The sequence below is a fragment of the Littorina saxatilis genome, linkage group LG9, assembly GCF_037325665.1.
Source record: "Littorina saxatilis isolate snail1 linkage group LG9, US_GU_Lsax_2.0, whole genome shotgun sequence".
Lineage (NCBI taxonomy): Eukaryota > Metazoa > Mollusca > Gastropoda > Littorinimorpha > Littorinidae > Littorina > Littorina saxatilis.
The window spans coordinates 41,678,087-41,699,683 of record NC_090253.1 but is presented as its reverse complement, the minus strand read 5'-3'; the positions used below and the strand labels follow the sequence as shown (position 1 = coordinate 41,699,683).

Genomic DNA, 21,597 nt, shown 5'->3' with positions numbered 1-21,597 from the left:
CATACATTGTCAGAAGCAAAACCGCTTAATGGGTATGTATGTGTGGGTGTGAGTTTGTGTGTGTGTGTGTGTGTATGTGTGTGTGTGTGTGTATGTGTGCTTGCGTGCGAGCCAGCGTGCGTGCGTTCGTACGTGCCAGTGCGTGCGTGCATGTAACGTGCATGAGTTAGAATATAAGTTACGTCGTGTCATTGGACAGCAGTGTACTCACGTTTGTAACCGTCATCTACTGCCTGTAGCAGCTGTGGTGCTTGAACCTCCGTTAAGTCAAGGTCAAACAACAAAGGGTTGTTCTCGGCCTGAGTCGCCTCCTTTGTCGAGTCATCGGACTGTTTACTCTTCGCTTCGTACAGCTGATCTCCCCTTACGATGAACCCTTGCTATACATACACTCACACACACACACACACACACACACACACACACACACACACACACACACACACACACACACACACACACACACACAATCTGTAGGTTCAAAGCCTTTTAGGTACGTACTCCGCAAATGTAAATTTTTTTCTCAAGGAAAGACCCAAAATACCCGTTTCAAATGCTAAATTTTAGCAGCATCTGGGGGTTCATTGATTCAAACTTTCTATGATGGCAAATGATTTTATTTAAAATATATCCTACTCTTGCGAATGAACGATATTTAGCGTAGGTGTCAAGTGACAGCCTATAAATTGTGTGTGTCCCCAATAAGAACCGGAAAAACTGACCATGCGCAAAATGTAGACATAACCAAGCTAAGGAAAGGTCACTCTCGCGGAAAATCGTTTATCCCCCAAAACAGGGAGACAAAATAACACGCTTTCACCAGTCCTTGTGCGTTGTTTTTGGTGTGAAAAACTGACCTACGATCAAAGGACAGACATCGGCCTCGAGGTGCACCGCAATTTTGAAGAATTCGTAGCCTTTTTTAGTTGAATCAGTATCTATCTTCAAATAATAGGCTACTTACGTAAACTCATGCCGTCAAAAGATGTTCGAGTTTGTTTTTGCAAAAATGTTCATCAAGTGGATTTACAAACAATTTAACCACTGTTATCCGGAAAATGCCTTAATTCGCTGAATAACAATGGGTTTTTCATACGTTAGATCGGGAAAGCATCATACAGAATTGTCCATCAACCTAAAAATACACTAAAGTATTTTTCAAAAACTATAGTCTGTTTGAAAGACTTTCAGCAATTTTCAACATTATAAATCGAGATAACTAGACACATCGAAAGAACTTTGGTGCAAAAAACAGTTTTCCCGATCACAAATCATCATTTGTGTGAAGCTTTCTTCACAACTTTCTTTCATAGAGTGTACGTATTTTTCTAGCAATAGGCGTGTCCCCTGTTTCGAGTGAACACTGTTTTTTGTGTTGCACTACCTGTGTTTTTAAAAAAAAATACACAGCGGCCATAATTTCTCTTTATTTGAATGAATTTCAACTTCACAAAGATTGTTTTAGAGTGCAGATTTAACAAAAATCAATTGCATGAAGAATTTCAAAACACAGTTGGTTAAAGGCACAGTAAGCATCCCGTAAACCATCACAGATACTGTCAGGCTTTTACACACAGTACAAACACCCTTCCATTTGAACGCTCACCAAACGGGAACATCCTAGGTGCCCCACGTAAAGAGCGAGCAATTTTCAAAGAATTAATTTTGCGGATTGTCTCAGAGACAATCGGACCGTGGTGCGTTTTGGCGCTAGACCTAACTTTTAAAATCTAAATAATAAATTGACAGCGTGTTTCACAAACATTCTTAAATCATAAAAGAATTCTTTTTTCATCAAGACAATATCAGTACAATTCGAAGTTTTGAAAGTTTGAAAAAAGAAACGCCCGGAAGCAGGGTCACGCAAGGTCGTGGTTCTCGTAGCAGACGACGGTTTATGCCGATCGCCAGTTCCTCTGAACAGTCAAAAGCCATCGCGAGAGTTCTTGTGAGTTACAGCCATTTGTTTCGTGCATAGTCAGAGGTACATAATAACGTGCTATTGCAGATAAGCTCACAGCGAGTCGCATTCAAATTACTAACTGACGACTGCATTGTGAAAAAGGGAAACTTGATCACACGGGTTCACGATGGCTCAGGGGTAAGATAAACCACGCAAAAATAAATTCTTTGAAAATTGCTCGCTCTTTACGGAGGGCACCTAGGATGTTCTCAAGTGGTGGGTGTTTAAATGAAAGGGTGTTTGTACTGTGTGTCAGTATCTGTGATGGTTTACGGGAGGCTTACTGTGCCTTTAAACCTACAAAATGCAAGCATGGACACAGATACTATGTTCCCGCCTTTCTGGATGCCTGTCTCTAAATTGCGAGACTGCCCTATAAATCGCGCGCACACACACACTTGCATACACACGCATATACACACGCGCGCGCGAGCACGCACGTACACAAACATACATAACACATACCAAGCCAACTGTCCAGGATGTCTCAGGACATTAAATGAACGAAAGATGTATTCATATATATACGGATCAGTGTTTAAACACATACCAAGGCGGTGGAGACAGTTCCATTCTTGTTTCTCTTGCTGACAATCCCAAACGCAGAGTCGTGTTGCTTGTTTTGGTACAACGTCACATTCTGCAAAAGGAATTAAACATTTTCAACGAAGATCAGTCCATTATGATCACAGACAGTCTGCTATATAAAACAGCAAGCATCGACCCGTTTATAGTAACTAAACAAAGAAAGTCTCACGGGATTCTCAATACGAGACTAACACATTTGTTAAAATAGAACATTTTGTTTTATCAAATTTTTTGTATGCCCGCGTTTCCTTTTTTCTCGTTTTTAGAAATAATCCAAATTGGCTTACTGTTTCAGTCCAAATTCGTCTAACTTGTGTTTCTCCCTGGTCGTCAGCGTACAGTTCATAAAGAGGAATCTGGGAATCTTGGTCCAAATCTTGATCCAGGTCAAGGTGAAGGTCACTCCCGTCAAGGTCGACATCAAGAGCCAGGGTGGACAACTCGGATCCAGGTCTGGATTGGATTCCTTGTCCATGCTTTACTGCTGATGTCGCTGTAACAGAAAACATCTGTTACCATGAAGTGTCCAATGAATTCAAATGAAAAAGCAAAGAGTGTCTATGCGTAAAATTAAAAACAAATGATTTAATACATGTGAACAGGCAAAGTTGAACTTAGTTATTGTTCACAACTTGCTATTGCGTCGTCTGCTACCTTCTTTGTTTACCGTTTCGGCTAGTAGGTTAGCTCCCCTGATTCACCAAGACTGACCTCCTTAGAGGCTGACCTAATTACCCAGTCTCATTGGTCCAGCGAGCGATGCATAGCTGACTTTTGAATCGGTGTAGGGATTTATAAGATGACCATTTGCAACATAATCTTGTAGACTCTTTGTGTAGGCAAATTGCATCTTGAATTAGGGAATTGCTTAAAAGGTATGCTGTAGGCAAGTTTTTCTAAGCAACTTATTGTGTAAGTTGAGTTTTCAGCGTGTGGTCAGCGCACTACTTTTATCTTAGCTGCAGTCAGTCCGGTACTGCTCTAGAACTGTCCTTTCCGCACTGTCATCATCATTCATCCACTACCATTCATCATCCACATTCATCATCAAGCGTTTTGCCTTGGTCACTGTTGGATCGGGTGTGAGATCCGGGAAAAAGAATAATATGAAAAAAAAAGAAACCTCTGTGACTATGTTCTTCTAACCTGCTTGGCCTCGTGCCTACTGTGCTTGCTGTTGTGCTTGTTGACTTTAGACTTCTATCTGTGATATCCAGCCTGTGCTTTTTGTGAACCTTTGCTGTGCTTGCTTTATTTAACTATCCTGAACCTCTAACTTTTCTTTTCCTGTGCTTACATGTGTCTTGCTCGTCGTTCACCCACCCACCCACCATTTTGTGTGCGTGCCATAGCTTTTCGCTCACCGCTACCCTGCCACTGCGTGCTGCACATCACGCCACGCCCACTTCGCCACGCTACTACTACTCCATACCTCTACACTTCACTTCTTCTCATGACCCCAACGGTATTTCCCCACCCCCTTTTTTTCACCCTATAGCCACCTAACGGTACTTGCCACAGACCAAATTGCTAAATTCTGGCTAGCTGGAACCATAGAAACTCCTGAAAATAAATTTCCCACAGCAGATACCCTTGTTTATTTTCAGTCCAGTGTGGGGCCTCTGTAGCAGGCAGTGGTTGTCTCCCTTGTCCTGTTCGTCTTGTGCATGTGCTGCAGTGGTCGTTTCCCCTTCTCCACTGATTATGTCTCTAGTCTAAGTCGCAACAGCCAGGCTGGGTTGGAAGTCCTCTTATGATATTTTACCTACAATTTTAACAAGCTTTTTATGAAGCACCATACGTGATTTTATCCCATACCCATTGCTCACTCACCCCCCCCCAATTCCTTTTTGTTTTTGTTCTGGGTTTTTGGGGTTTTTTGTTGTTGTTGTTTTTGTTGTTTTTTTCTGGTGTTTTTGTCTGACTGTTGCTCGAAATTAGCCATCACCCTCATCGGACAGTGCTAATACAGTAGTACCTGTCGGTGTTTTTTTGTTTTTGTTTTTTTTCTCCCCGAGCGTGTCTTATTGAAAGATGAAAGTGTGAATGAGTAGTGCGGCCAGTCTGTCCTTTTTTAACAATGTCAGCTTTCTGGCAGATTTGCCTTTAAACACCTCTCGTCTTCGGGAGCAGGAGTGGAGTTTCTCCAAAATGGAAATGGAAAGTATCCGTCATCTGTCCTCGTCATCTAGTGCCGGGGACAACGCAGTAAAAACACAAATCCGACGTCGACCTCCGCCCCCCCCCCCCCCCCCCCCCCCCCCCCCCCCCCCCCCCCCCCCCCGTCCCAGGTGGCCTCGGGGGCGGTCGGTGACGGTATACAAGCTATCTCCTCTGTCCTCAAGAGGAAGTGAGAGGAGGACACTCCAATTAACTTGTCTGACTCCTTGTCAGCCCGTCCATCCGGGGGGGCCGGTGTCCAAACCCAGACGGGTGAGGATACCGACGAACCCTCCGTGTGGATGATGCCTGGCAGGAGGCGAAAAAAGAAACTGAAAAAAAGAAAGAAGCAAGAGCAGGTCGCCCCCTCCCAGGAAACCAGTGTACCTGGAGGAGAGGGAGAGGAGTCTGACCATGCTGATATCAACAAAAAAATAAAAATAAAAATACCAAAGAGAGGGGCCCGGCAGAACAGAGACAGGGCCCCCTGAAACCAAACAATAAACAAAACCGGTCCGCTGGCCCAGGGGCAAAAAAAAACCTCTTTAAAACCCATACAAAATCCAACCCACCCCCTGAGTTCCTCTCCTTTCCAGTGATCATCACTGATAACAAGAAGGGAGCGGCCACTCTGAACGGGGTGGGCCTCAAACGTTTTAAACTGATCAGCTCAGCGGTCGGCGAGATCCTGTCGGTGCGGGCACTTGCCCAAGACAGGTTCCTCGTCGGCTGCAAAACAGCAATACAACAACAAAAACTAGCCTCTCTGGTGGACCTTGGGGGCATTGGGGTCAGTGCCTTTGTCCCTGAGGCCACCACTGATGGCGTCATCAAGCCCGTTCCCCTCTGCCACACCGACCAGGACTTCCTGGAAATGAATATCCGGGTCCGCATCCTGACGGAGGGGGGCGGACTTACAGAAAAAGGACCTCGGTCCGTTAAATTAATAAAAAGACTAAAAAACTAAGACGGCAAACCCTCGAGCGCCGTCCGCATCTGTTTTAAGACAACTGTGCTGCCAGAGAGCGTGATGCTTGAGGGAGAGCTGTATGGAGTGGAGCCCTTCGCGGGGCCGGTTAGGCGGTGCACTCAGTGCTGTCGCTTCGGCCACGCAAGGGCCCACTGTAAAGCAAAATCCCCCACCTGCGGCCGTTGTGCCTCCCGAGGGCATGACGGTCAACTGAGGATGCGAAAGTGACCGCAAATGCTTTAACTGCGGGGGGGGGGGGACACTCCGCCTCCTACCGGGGCTGTCCGGAGTACCGGGCGCGGCTGCGGGCAAATAAGATCAGGTCTGCGGCCTACATACCGTACTCCGAGGCCCTGGACAGAGCGCGGAAGGATATTTTTAAAACAAAAGAGTCCCGGGAGGCACTTACCCTCAGTCCCCCCGAACAAAAGGACAATTTTTGGAGGCCTGGGGGGACTCAGCGGGACCGCAAGACCTCCACCTCCCACAAAACATACTCCAGCGTTGCCAGGAGGAAGCCATTAGGCGATGCAGGTGATCTGGGTCCGAGTCCGCCATCCCCAATTAAAAACCAAACCAAACCAAAAACTAAAACTAATGATAAACCAGCCAACACCACCTTCATTGCTGCTGCTAATGGAGGAGGCAGCAAAACTGATAAAAACAAAGAAAAAAAAGTGCCTCCACCACTGCTGTTAAAAATGGAGGTACCAAAATATTATCTGACAGTAATAACCAGCAGAAAAGAGAAGAAGACATGATAAACGTCCTCTATCAGAAGGTCATGGCCAAAGTAGAGGACGGGATTGTGGACAAACTGCGCCAAGAGCGCTTAAAGGCAGAGGAAGAACTTGCCAGGTCTGTCTTCCAAAAACTCCATGCTGACAGACCCGCAGAATGGGACCAGAGAGGGCTCCGGGGGTTCCTGGAGCAGTGTCTGGGTTTCATGTGGGATTTCAGACAGAAACAAAGTCCGGGTACACTTATTGACTCTCTAGCCAAGGTGTACCAGGCATTAACCAAAGAAGAATCAGTCCCGGTTATTCCGGACACCGCTCTGATCGCATTAAGCTCCTTGGATGGTGCCAAGGAGCTGACGGCGACAGACATAATCTCTCTAAAATCAAATCTGTAATGGATTACAAAATCTGTATCCCAAAAATAGTAATTTTATCTTTCCTCGTTTTCCTGTCTGTAATGGCAGAGGAAACTAATGGTAGATACCCGTGTACTGGGAACAGTGTAAGTGTTTTACAGTGGAACTGCAGAGCCATAAACACTGCCCTTTCCCAGCTCACGAGACTGATTCAGGAAAAACATTTCGATGTGTTGGCCTTGCAAAGTCTCAAAGTACACTACACAAAACTCCCCGTGTTCGAGGGCTATCACTATCCCCCGGTGATAGACTTGACCAACAAGGGGACACACATCCAGGTTGCCACCTACATTAGAAAAGGATTAATATATAAACCCATACCCTCAGTGGTAAAACCTATAGACAAGTGTAAGGCCTGCGTCGTGGAAATCTCCCTTAAAAGACAGCGGAGACTTAACCGCGTTAATGTCTACTACCCAGCTGGTTGCCCAAGGGCAGACACCACGGCGTGGGTCAGAAACTTAAAATCCACTAAATGTAACTGGCTCGTAGTCGGCGACTTTAACGACCATGACCGGCTATGGAACACAAATAAACACACTAACCAACGCTATCTTGACCATAGTCAATTAGCACTAAATATTACGGACTCTGATTTGGTCGTCCTTAATGACGGCTCAATGACGAGGATACCAGACCGAGGTAACCAACAGCCATCAGCTATTGATCTCTCGTTGGCGAGTCCAGAGTTGGGGGTGTGCACTGACTGGTGCACTTTCCCCGACGCGCTGACGTCAGATCACCTGCCCATTTTTACACCCCCGGTATAGGGGTGTGTATAGGATTCGGTCGATGTGTTTGTTTGTTTGTTTGTTTGTGTGTTTGTGTTCGCATATAGATCTCAAGAATGAACGGACCGATCGTCACCAAACTTGGTGAACAGGTTCTATACATTCCTGAGACGGTCCTTACAAAAATTGGGACCAGTCAAACACACGGTTAGGGAGTTATTGCTGGATTAAGATTCTACAAGGGCTTATAGAGGGACATATTAATGGTCAAAGGGAAATAACCTTCTCAGTTGGTGGCAGTGAGAATGGTAAGGACGGGGGTGTTTTTCCTACATCGGAGGAATTTCTTGTTATTAAGGTGAACAACCTGGATATAGAAAAAGAAGAGCAAAATCATCAAATTAAATACAACTACCTAAAAGCAGACTGGGCTCGATTCAGACACCTGCTAAGTAATACGAACGCCGAAGAGCTTACCAATCCTGATATTAACGCGTACTACCAAAACATCCGTGATACCATTATCGGAGCGGCAGACGTCAGCATACCCAAAAAACAAAGTAACCGCGGTAGTAACTTCCCCTCAAAGTCTACCTCTTGGTGGAATGGGGACTGTGACGCCGCGGTTGCAGAAAAACGGTTCTTTACCCGCAGATATTTCTCTGTCAGCGATGCGGCCAACCATAGGCTAATGAAGGAGTCCCAGTCAAATTGCAATGCTACTATAGCAGCTGCTAAACTCAAAGACTGGGAGCGCTTCATAGCCGAGGAAAGGCTCAGCTACAGAGACACGAACAAAGTCTGGAATAAAATAACTAAATATAAAAAACGCCTTAGCACCACTGAACAACCCTTAAAAATTGGTCAAACCCTGACTAAAAATAACCAGGAACAAGTCGCGTAAGGCGAAAATACAACATTTAGTCAAGTAGCTGTCGAACTCACAGAATGAAACTGAACGCAATGCCATTTTTCAGCAAGACCGTATACTCGTAGCATCGTCAGTCCACCGCTCATGGCAAAGGCAGTGAAATTGACAAGAAGAGCGGGGTAGTAGTTGCGCTAAGAAGGATAGCACGCTTTTCTGTACCTCTCTTTGTTTTAACTTTCTGAGCGTGTTTTTAATCCAAACATATCATATCTATATGTTTTTGGAATCAGGAACCGACCAGGAATAAGATGAAAGTGTTTTTAAATTGATTTCGACAATTTAATTTTGATAATAAATTTTATATATTTAATTTTCAGAGCTTGTTTTTAATCCAAATATAACATATTTATATGTTTTTGGAATCAGAAAATGATGGAGATTAAGATGAACGTAAATTTGGATCGTTTTATAAATTTTTATTTTTTTTTTACAATTTTCTGATTTTTAATGACCAAAGTCATTAATTTATTTTTAAGCCACCAAGCTGAAATGCAATACCGAAGTCCGGGCTTCGTCGAAGATTACCTGACCAAAATTTCAACCAATTTGGTTGAAAAATGAGAGCGTGACAGTGCCGCCTCAACTTTCACGAAAAGCCGGATATGACGTCATCAAAGACATTTATCAAAAAAATGAAAAAAACGTTCGGGGATATCAATCCCAGGAACTCTCATGTAAAATTGCATGTTATCGGAATAACACGTGTGTTTTCTGTTAGCCGCTGGGAATTGTATACTAACTCATCATTTGGTAATGTGGATGATAAGCTACATGCCACTAACACGGCATATGAGAAGAATCTATGCAAGTCGGCGAAAATTAGATGAAACACAGCGGCTTCTATTTTTAGATCACTGGCACTGGCACAGGCACATGCAATCTGTCAGAAAAAAACCACTTCTGCTTTAATTGAGAAGCAGGGAATGTATGGTCAGTTGGTATTGTGGAGAATATAAGCTACATGTCATTAATTAATTCTGAGGATGAGAGCACAGTCTCGCTTAGGCAAAGGGCGGAAGAATACGCTCTGTGGAAAAGTTAGCGCACTCCAAGAGTGCGCTAACAGTTTTAGCGCATCGCCATTAGCCAATCAACTGGTTCACATCAGTCATGTGACACCAGTACTTACTGACAATGTATATAATTGTGTAACTATTGTTGATGCTTTTTGATAAAACTATGTTTATTGATTATATCTTTCTGTCAGGTTAGATTCTTTTTCTAAATTCGTTTACTTAGTTTATTTTTGTGTGGATTAGTGACCTCAGGTCTTTGGATTTTCAGTATGTAAGCTGATGCCTACCGGTACCAGCTGATGTGAGGCGACCCATGACCGCCTGTTTATTGTTTTTTTCTGCCCTGAGGTTTGTTTACCTGCAAATTCGCAACATTACGGTTACTTTGTCTTGTTAATCTGTAAGCTTAATTTTGTTGATTGTGGAAGGACAGTTGTGACTGTGTTATTATAATATGTCTGTAAATACTTAATTGTGTGTGTGTGTGTGTGATTACAAACCTAAATCACATATGTCTGATTGAAAGTGATGATTTCATAAGAGAATTTACGCACCGGATTGGGCGGAAGGTGTGTCTAATGGGATTGTCGAGGTTAACAATATTAGACGGATGTTCATGAGGTGTTTTCTTTCCTTGTGATCTCTCTGTATATAGTTATGTCTCTGTATATAGTTATGACTATTTCTTTTTGGATGATTGCGATTCATCACATGTTGATGTTTCTGCAACTATTTGTGTGTTCACTGTCTTTATGACAGTCATGACAAATACTTTTCTATTGATTTTTATACTTTGATCTTGTACATTTTCTTATGTTGTTTTATACTGGCATGTTCCAGGTGTGAGGTGTGAGGTGTGAGGTGATGACATCATGAATAAACCGATGCACACTATACTCAAGATGTTCGAGTTTTCCTTCCCCTTGTTAATACATACATTTTTTTTAAATAACTGCTCAATATATTAAGTCAAAGCACGATAACTTCTTACTTGAAGCTTGGGAATGACTGTACAAAAGAAGCACTCCGCCTGCACATAGGAAAATATTGCGATGTGTCGCCATGGTTGTCTACAGGCCAGTCTGCATGATCAACTCACAAGCAAGCTTTTTGTATGGCCTCTGTGCTGATCCAGGAATTGTCAACAGAATACGATCGCTGTGTAAACGATGGATCGTGGCTGTGTGTGCATTATAAGGATGTTCTCAAGTGGTGAGTGTTTAAATGAAAGTGTGTTTGTACTGTGTGTAAACGCTTGACAGTATCTGTGATGGCTTACGGGAGGCTTGCTGTGCCTTTAACTAGAGAGTTGAAGATTTTCTACGTTCTTTTTCCCGGTATTATTCAAATATTGATATTCCTTATTAAGACATGTAGCAATTTGTATCAAAAGGTGCACACTGTTAAGTGTTACCTTCAAAGTTGAACATTGCACCAGAGGCTTTTTTTTTCCTTCAACAATTTTTTATTCAGGCAAGTACAAATTTATAATGACAAATTAAAAAGCTTTGTTACTGATAAGTCACAGCATTGACAGAGTTGAACATATATATTCAGTTACATAGTACATTTTCAGAGCACATCCTGAAAATCAGTGGAATACATTGACTATTGTAGTGTAACCGAGTGCCGAAACACTACGATCACCTCGGGAGGCGAAGTGCAATCAAACAGGATTGAAAATGTTAGGGCTAATTTCTTAGCCCTATAAAAACTGTTATGCAAACCCGAAGGTTTCCATGAACATACAGACAATCGGAAACCACCAGACCCCATCACAAACAGAATTCTACAATCCACCGGTGTTGACTTAAAGGCCAACAACTCGGGTGCAGAGTCTGCTGTGAAAGGAGCGGTAGCCTCCCCTGTCACAGTAGTAATATACATCACCTGTCTTTATCCAACTGTTACTAGCTGTTGATACGGAATCCCGTTTTTAATAAACTGAGTTTGTTTCATGAAAATATTGTGAGTATATTTATCAATTTGCACCAGAGGCATGTTCATGAACAGCAGATCCGGCCCAAGTGCATGGAGGTGCTTACAACATGAGATAATGGTACAGTGGCTGGCCAGGAGGGGATGGGGGGGGGGGGGGTAAGGGGTCTGGGTGACCTTGCTCTCCAGCTACTGTTAAACAATTAGCATCTATAAGGGGCCTTTGGGTCTCTTCTTGAGAGAAAAAAAAGGTACATTTGCCGTGTATGGGTGTGGGGTGCTTCCGTAGTCACGAAGATTATATTGGTTTGTTAAAATGCAGACATGAAACCCTCTGTCATTCACCTGGAGCATACTTGTTTTATGCACTGCGAATTAGAGAAGGTTTTTGTTGAACATTTTATTGCTATGGATGCATCGTTCCACTAATATTTTTGTGTGAAATGTTCCATGTGCACATGAATGATTCCTTTGCAACCGTTTGAAACCTACTTTGTACAATTGGATTTAGACACGTCTGATTCCATATGTTTTTTTCCAAGCTGAAAGCTTTACAAAAAGTTGTAACTGTGTATACGAGGTATGATCCAAACAAAATGATCAAACCGCTATTATGAATGTCTCAGGTCACTGATCATAAAAAGGAATATATCATTTGAAAGGCCAAACATTTAACTAGTACACCCTCCATTATGTTGCTTGGTCATAAATGACGAGGTTTCTGAATACATCACTTTTGGGTTGTGCTTCAAAACTCGGGGTCTTTTGTCAAGCACTATGCAAAATCCAGTTCACTTCTTTGAAAGAGCGTAGCATGGTTATGATACAATGGAAATTTCTACAAAGTTGAAGAAAGTTACATGAATCAAAGTTGCTCCATATTCTACAACCTGACAAAAGAAAAGAGGAAAAGGGGAATAACTCTGACAAGCCAGACCTGCTTCAGAAGAGCGCTTCAAACGAGAATAATGTAGAAGCTGTGTCAAAACATAAGAACTTGAATTAAAAAGTGAGTGTACGAGTATAAAGAGCGACATTTAAACTTCCATATGAAACAATCCAGAAAATTATACACAATGATCTTCTGCTTCAAAAGCTGGACGCAAAATGGTTGTCACATTAGGTGTCTGGGAAACGGAAGACTCAACGGGTTGCTCTTGCACTCGATCTGCTCAACCGTTTTGAACAAAGTAGACTCAAACTTGTGATGACTATAGTCACTGATTATAAGACTTTGGTTTCCTTCTACTTTGTTGCCAGAAAACACAGAAACAAAGCGTCTCTGGACCAACATGACGAAATGCACCACATTTGTAAGCAAGGTTTTTAAAAGCAAAAACAGGGCTATTTGCTGTATTTTTCGACAACAAAGGTTGTCGATATTATGTCTGCTAACAGCACTCTCATTGTCACATACTATGCAGAAACCTTTATACCCAAACTTATTCACGAGTTGAACAGTCAGCGACCAAACTGCGAAACCCAGACTGCGCTTCTTTTCAATGAAAATGCCAGTCTCCACAAAAGAAGGGCCGTAACTCCATTCCTAAAATTCCAAATGATCCCATTTTTGCCTCACACATGCTCCAGACTTAATGACACCCCTTGGGATTTCTGGTTATACCCCCTTCGAAAATAAGACTTTTTGTCACGAAGTTTCAATGTACCCAAGACCTTAAAAAAAGCTGTCAAATCAGAGCTCAAAAGCGACCCCAAATAAGCCCTCTTCTGATTGGCTCAAGCACTTGTGACTTTGCATCGATAAATGAGGAGAGTAGTCCCAAAGGACGCTCCCATTTCTAGGGGAAAGCTGAATGGGGGGGGGGGGGGGGGGGGGGCAGCAATATGTATGCTTTTTCCTTAACTGTCATATAAAGATATATCGCAATAAGTCGGCCATAACCATCCATAATAAAGAATTGTCTAATTTTCTCTTCTCTTCAGATCTCTTATCTTCTCTTCTCTTCTCTACTCTTATATACATCTTATCTTATCTTGTCTTATCTTATCTTATCGTATCTGATCTGATCTTATCTTATCTTATCATATCTTATCTGTATTTGCGACGGACGGATAAGTCAGTATACGTGCGTGTGTACCACAAAAGTAAACATGACAAACGATCGAGGACATTCTCAAAACTCGGTTTATTCTATTGCCATAGACGCGCAACGACTTAAAATGAAATGCTGTCAATGACAACCACTACAATCGAGTCCTTCGCTGGGTTTTATTTTGCTAACAGTGCAAGTCAACAAAATCTGCACAGTCGAGAGGAAAAACCCATGACTGGCCTTCAGAAACCTAATTATAATATTCCGTGGGCTGCGTCTTTTTACATTTAGTCAAGTTTTGACAAAATGTTTTAACATAGAGGGGGAATCGAGACGAGGGTCGTGGTGTATGTGTGTGTGTGTGTGTGAGTGTGTGTGTGTGTGTGTGTGTGTGTGTGTGTGTGTGTGTGTGTGTAGAGCGATTCAGACCAAAGTACTGGACCGATCTTTATGAAATTTTACATGAGAGTTCCTGGGTATGATATTCCCCAACAAATAATTGTTTTTCATTTTTTGGATAAATGTCTTTGAGGACGTCATATCCGGCTTTTTGTAAAAGTTGAGGCGGCACTGTCACACCCTGATTTTTTAATAAAATTGATTGAAATTTTGGCCAAGCAATTTTCGACGAAGGCCGGACTTTGGTATTGCATTTCAGCTTGGAGGCTTAAAAATTAATTGATGACTTTGGTCATTAAAAATCTGAAAATTGTAATTAAATTTATTTTTTTATAAAATGATCCAAAATTACGTATATCTTATTCTTCATCATTTTCTGATTCTGATTCCAACAAAATATAAATAATTAAAAACAAGCTCTGAAAATTAAAAATATAAAAATTATGATTAAAATAAAATTTCCAAAATCGATTTAAAAACAATTTCATCTTATTCCTTGTCGGTTCCTGATTCCCAAAACATAATAGATAAGATATGTTTGGATTAAAAACACGCTCAGAAAGTTAAAACGAAGAGAGGTACAGAAAAGCCTGCTCTGCAGCACAGCGCAAACCACTACCACGCTCGTTAATTTCACTGCCTTTTGCACGAGCGGCGAACTACGGTCATTGTGAAAAAATGCAGTGCGTTCAGTTTCATTCTGTGAGTTCCACAGCTTGACTAAATGTAGTAATTTCGCCTTACGCGACTTTTTTAAAAAAAAATTACTTTTTTTTTTTTTTTTTACTTAAAGGCACAGTAAGCCTCCCGTAAACCATCACAGATACTGTCAGGCTTTTACACACAGTAAAAACACCCTTCCATTTGAACGCTCACCAAACGGGAACATCCTAGGTGCCCTACGTAAAGAGCGAGCAATTTTTAAAGAATTAATGTTGCGGATTGTCGCAGAGACAATCGGACCGTGGTGCGTTTTGGCGCTCGACTTAACTTTTAATCTAAATAATAAATTGACAGCTTGTTAAAACATTCTTAAATTATAAAAGAATTCTTTTTTCATCGAGACAAGATCAGTACAATTCTCGTAGCAGACGACGGTTTATGCCTATCGCCAGTTCCTCTGAACAGTCAAAAGCCATCGCTGGAGTTCTTGTGAACCACAGCCGGTGCATAGTCAGAGGTACATAATAACGTGCTATTGCAGATAAGCTCACATCGAGTCGCATTCAAATTACTAATTGACGACTACATTGTGAAAAAGGGAAACTGGATCACACGGGTTCACGATGGCTCAGGGGTAAGATAAACCACGCAAAAATAAATTCTTTGAAAATTGCTCGCTCTTTACGGAGGGCACCTAGGATGTTCTGAAGCGGTGAGTGTTTAAATGAAAGGGTGTTTGTACTGTGTATAAAAGCCTGACAGTATCTGTGATGGTTTACGGGAGGTTTTTAATGGAGTCCCTTGTGAAACGGTTGTAACTTTTGTTAAAGTGAACTTTTCTGAAGTTCAAGGAGTTCTGAATAATTAAATAGGGAAAAACGGGCTAATTTTCAAGAAACTTGAGTTTGGGGTATCCTATTTTTCCACAAAATCTCTACGGGTGATATTTCTAAGATTCTATTGTGGATAAGTAAACAAATCAACAATCACTTGATCACACCTGAAGAACTTAGAGTGATTGAGGAACAATATAAAGCACACAAGGGCAGTTAAAGTCCCACGCAGTGAGCGCGTGCGAAGCCAGTTTGTAGCGAAAGTGGCTTAAGCAGGAAGGGTGTCATTTTGTCAATCAATTTCAGTCAGCAAATATTTTCAAAGCAGTTGTGGCATTAAGTTCGGTTTATGCATGATCATCAAGTTCCTGGTCTGTAGGTCAAATGTTCCGACTTTAATGTTCTCTCCAAAATGCGTTCCCCTGCGAAATAGTCTATGACAAAAACATGAAGACTTTCTTGCATGGCGATTGCCCTGAACCTGGTTGTAATTTATCGTAAATGCTGTCTTCAAAGCCATTTGGTTTTGACTAAATGTTTTAACATAGACTGGGAATCGAGACGAGGGTGCTGTATGTGTGTGGGTGTGTGTGTGTGTGAGAGAGAGAGAGAGAGAGACAGAGACACAGAGACAGAGAGAGAGACAGAGAGAGAGACAGAGAGAGAGACAGAGAGAGAGAGAGAGAGAGAGAGAGAGAGAGAGAGACTCGAGAGAGAACATGAACGACACAAAAAGCCCAGTTAGGAAAATACGGTAAAGCAATCCTTACACTGACCACCCCATGGTCAACCTCAACTAGGTGAAGAATGTACGAGGAACTCACAATGACAACAGCAAAATAAATGAGAAAAAAATAAAAGAGAACAAATCACCAGCAAAGAGAGACTATATGTGAATTAAAAACAAATGATTTAATACATAGATTAAACAAAATGTTTAAAATAAGTCAATAGCACAATTATTTCTTACCTGAAGCACAAGAATGGCTGTATAAAAGTAGTACTGTACAGGCACAAATCAAAATAGTGCGATGCGTAGCCATGTTATGACGTTCTACCTGAGTAACTCACTCGCGAGCTTTTTATACGGTCTTTTTTGCAGATCCAGGAAGTTACAACCCGTTTTCTCTGAAAAGCCAGTTCGATTTTCAAAAGAATATTATCGCTGTGTAAACGTTGGTTCGTGGTTTTGTGTGCATAATAAATGCGGGCATAATGCCAGAGTTGAAGATTTGCTTGTACTCAGTACTCAGCTCTTTCAAACAATAATAATAACGGGTATTTATAATAATAATAACGGGTATTTATATAGCGCCTTATCCGAAGTTCAAAGCGCGTATGCCGTGTGAGATGGAATTTTTTACACAATAATTATCACGCATTCACATCGGCCAGTAGATCAACAGCCTATAGGCGCTGCATCCACCTTTCACGGCCTATTATTCCAAGTCACACGAGTATTTTGGTGGACATTTTTATCTACGCCTATACAATTTTGCCAGGAAAGACCCTTTTGTCAATCGTGGGATCTTTAACGTGCATACCCGAATGTAGTGTACAGTTGAAATCTTTTTATATTTAGTCAAGTTTTGACTAAATATTTTAACGTAGAGGGGGGAATCGAGACGAGGGTCGTGGTGTATGTGTGTGTGTGTGTGTGTGTGTCTGTCTGTCTGTGTGTGTGTGTAGAGCGATTCAGACTAAACTACTGGACCGATCTTTATGAAATTTGACATGAGAGTTCCTGGGTATGAAATCCCCATATGTTTTTTTCATTTTTTTGATAAATGTCTTTGATGACGTCATATCCGGCTTTTCGTGAAAGTTGAGGCGGCACTGTCACGCTCTCATTTTTCAACCAAATTGGTTGAAATTTTGGTCAAGTAATCTTCGACGAAGGCCGGGGTTTGGTATTGCATTTCAGCTTGGTGGCTTAAAAACTAATGAGTGAGTTTGGTCATTAAAAATCTGAAAATTGTAAAAAAAATATTTGTTTTATAAAACGATCCAAATTTACGTACATCTTATTTTTCATCATTTTCTGATTCCAAAAATATATAAATATGTTATATTTTGATTAAAAACAAGCTCTGAAAATTAAAAATATAAAAATTATTATCAAAATTAAATTGTCCAAATCAATTTAAAAACACCTTCATCTTATTCCTTGTCGGTTCCTGATTCCAAAAACATATAGATATGATATGTTTGGATTAAAAACACGCTCAGAAAGTTAAAACGAAGAGAGGTACAGAAAAGCGTGCTATCCTTCTCAGCGCAAGTACTACCCCGCTCTTCTTGTCAATTTCACTGCCTTTGCCGTGCGCGGTGGACTGACGATGCTACGAGTATACGGTCTTGCTGCGTTGCATTGCGTTCAGTTTCATTCTGTGAGTTCGACAGCTACTTGACTAAATGTTGTATTTTCGCCTTACGCGACTTGTTTATTATCAAGGAGGGCAAGATCGTCAGCATACAGCAGTACGGATGCTCCTCCTACGTCCATCTTGTCTATATCATGTAACATGATGCTGAAGAGGGTTGGCGCAATAATGTTACCCTGGGGTACCCCCATGTCCAGTTTGTGAGACGCAGAGAGGGCAGAGCCGACTTTAACATGCAATGTTCTGTCAGTAAATAAAATGATAAATATTCCCAGATAATCCAATATTTGATAATATGTGTAGCAGTCTGGCGTGCCATACACTATCGTAAGCTCCCTTCACATCAAAGAAGGTGCCCAGTAGTGCCTGCTTTTTATAGGAGAGAGTCTTTTTACATTTAGTCAAGTTTTGACTAAATGTTTTAACATAGAGGGGGGAATCGAGACGAGGGTCGTGGTGTATGTGTGTCTCTGTGTCTGTCTGTGTGTGTGTGTAGAGCGATTCAGACTAAACTACTGGACCGATCTTTATGAAATTTGACATGAGAGTTCCTGAATATGATATCCCCATTCGTTTTTTTCATTTTTTTGATAAATGTCTTTGATGACGTCATATCCGGCTTTTCGTGAAAGTTGAGGCGGCACTGTCACGCCCTCATTTTTCAACCAAATTGGTTGATATTTTGGTCAAGTAATCTTCGACAAAGCCCGGACTTCGGTATTGCATTTCAGCTTGGTGGCTTAAAAATTAATTAATGACTTTGGTCATTAAAAATCTGAAAATTGTAAAAAAATTTTTTTTTATAAAACGATCCAAATTTACGTTCATCTTATTCTCCATCATTTGCTGATTCCAAAAACATATAAATATGTTATATTTGGATTAACAACAAGCTCTGAAAATTAAATATATCAAAATTATTATCAAATTTTTTTTTCTAAATCAATTTAAAAACACTTTCATCTTATTCCTTGTCGGTTCCTGATTCCAAAAACATATAGATATGATATGTTTGGATTAAAAACACGCTCAGAAAGTTAAAACGAAGAGAGGTACAGAAAAGCGTGCTATCCTTCTCAGCGCAACGAATACCCCGCTCTTCTTGTCAATTCCACTGGCACTGCCTTTGCCACGGGCGGTGGAGTGACGATGCTACGAGTATACGGTCTTGCTGCGTTGCGTTGCGTTCAGTTTCATTCTGTGAGTTCGACAGCTACTTGACTAAATGTTGTATTTTCGCCTTACGCGACTTGTTTTTTCATACAATAGTACACCAACCCGGCCTAATGTCTTTTCCATTCCATTTCTGCACGTACTCCTCTCCCACAAAGTTGGCATGATTGTTGAAAGTGTTCGCTGGGTATGTGTGTATATATAGTGTGTCTAGCATATATATGAATATTGTGTGAACAGTACATGTGGTGATTTTTGTCCGTATGGTTAATTGTCTTTTGTAGGTTGTACATTTAATTGTTCTATTCTGTATATGTTCTTTTGTAAAGGGCCTAGAGCCATAGGTTATGGGCACTTAAAAATGTCCAGTTATTATCATTATTGACTCACATGCGAAGCAAAAGTGAGTCTATGTACTCACCCGAGTCGTCCGCCCGTCCGTCCGTCCGTCCGTCCGTCCGTCTGTCCGGCCGGCCGGCCGGCCGTCCGGAAAACTTTAACGTTGGATATTTCTTGGACACTATTCAGTCTATCAGTACCAAATTTGGCAAGATGGTGTATGATGACAAGGCCCCAAAAAACATACATAGCATCTTGACCTTGCTTCAAGGTCAAGGTCGCAGGGGCCATAAATGTTGTCTAAAAAACAGCTATTTTTCCCATTTTTCACATTTTCTCTGAAGTTTTTGAGATTGAATACCTCACCTATATATGATATATAGGGCAAAGTAAGCCCCATCTTTTGATACCAGTTTGGTTTACCTTGCTTCAAGGTCAAGGTCACAGGAGCTCTTCAAAGTTGGATTGCATACATATTTTGAAGTGACCTTGACCCTGAACTATGGAAGATAACTGTTTCAAACCTAAAAATAATGTGGGGCACATGTTATGCTTTCATCATGAGACACATTTGGTCACATATGATCAAGGTCAAGGTCACTTTGACCCTTATGAAATGTGACCAAAATAAGGTAGTGAACCACTAAAAGTGACCATATCTCATGGTAGAAAGGGCCAATAAGCACCATTGTACTTCCTATGTCTTGAATTAACAGCTTTGTGTTGCATGACCTTGGATGACCTTGACCTTGGGTCAAGGTCACATGTATTTTGGTAGGAAAAATGTGTAAAGCAGTTCTTAGTGTATGATGTCATTGCTAGGTTTAGTTATTTGACCTTGACCCTGAAGGTCAAGGTCATGTAAAGGTCAAGGTCAAGCATGTGAGTCGTATGGGCTTTGCCCTTCTTGTTATTATCATTTGTGCCTTCCTAGCGAGCGGCCGAATATTCCATCAAGATAAGTTTTTGTCACTAATTGTTTGTCTGTTCAAATATTAATACCAGAGACATTTTCATAAACAGCAGGGCCGGACAGAGTGAGAGAGAGAGAGAGAGAGAGAGAGAGAGAGAGAGAGAGAGAGAGAGAGAGAAGAGAGAGAGAGAGAGAGAGAAAGAGAGAGAGAGAGAGAGAAAGAAAAAGAGAGAGACACAGACAGACAGAGAGAAAGACAGAGAGAGAGACAGAGAGAGAGACAGACAGACAGACAGCCAGAAAGGCAGAAACAGAGACAGAGACAGACAGACAGGCAGAGACAGACAGAGAGAGGCAGAGAGAGAGAGAGACAGGGACAGAGAGATAGAGAGACAGACAGAGAGAGAGAGAGATACAGAGAGTGAGAGACAGAGAGTGAGAGAGAGATACATAGAGAGAGAGAGAGAGAGAGAGAGAGAGAGAGAGAGAGAGAGAGAGAGAGAGAGAGAGAGAGAGAATACGAATACGAAAGTTTAATTGCTATAGGCCATCGGCCCATGGCAATGGGGATATTACACATCACGCGCAACGAAGGTACGGTACAAAAAGAAAACTGGGTGGAAAACCGAACCCGGCATTAGTATCCACTTGGTCACATCCAAGTCGACAGTGTCTTTAGTCTGAGACCAATGTCAATGTGATCGATCGCGAATAACGATGCTGTTTATATCAACACAAAGGCAGAGACATTCACAGTCTTTCTCCAGGCTCGAGGAATGAGAGAGAGAGAGAGAGAGAGAGAGAGAGAGAGAGAGAGAGAGAGAGAGAGAGAGAGAGAGAACATGAACGACACAAAAAGCCCAGTTAGGAAAATACGGTAAAGCAATCCTTACACTGACCACCCCATGGTCAACCTCAACTAGGTGAAGAATGTACGAGGAACTCACAATGACAACAGCAAAATAAATGAGAAAAAAATAAAAGAGAACAAATCACCAGCAAAGAGAGACTATATGTGAATTAAAAACAAATGATTTAATACATAGATTAAACAAAATGTTTAAAATAAGTCAATAGCACAATTATTTCTTACCTGAAGCACAAGAATGGCTGTATAAAAGTAGTACTGTACAGGCACAAATCAAAATAGTGCGATGCGTAGCCATGTTATGACGTTCTACCTGAGTAACTCACTCGCGAGCTTTTTATACGGTCTTTTTTGCAGATCCAGGAAGTTACAACCCGTTTTCTCTGAAAAGCCAGTTCGATTTTCAAAAGAATATTATCGCTGTGTAAACGTTGGTTCGTGGTTTTGTGTGCATAATAAATGCGGGCATAATTTAACTAGAGAGTTAAAGATTTGCTTTTGTGACAGGGTGACCAGTC

The 21,597-nt window shown here is 41.5% G+C and overlaps 1 long non-coding RNA gene across 2 annotated transcripts; it reads right to left on the bottom strand.

Annotated features, from left to right (window-relative positions):
* Positions 1-217: 217 nt before the first annotated feature.
* Positions 218-16,453, bottom strand: LOC138977420 (uncharacterized). Of its 2 annotated transcripts, none has more exons than XR_011459270.1 (4): positions 16,373-16,453; positions 2,839-3,044; positions 2,514-2,603; positions 218-380 (listed from the first exon to the last, which is right to left on the bottom strand). It is a non-coding gene; the product is annotated as an uncharacterized lncRNA (long non-coding RNA). The 2 variants fall into 2 exon arrangements; XR_011459269.1 differs by lacking the exon at positions 16,373-16,453 and adding an exon at positions 10,507-10,587.
* Between the last annotated feature and the right edge of the window lie 5,144 nt (positions 16,454-21,597).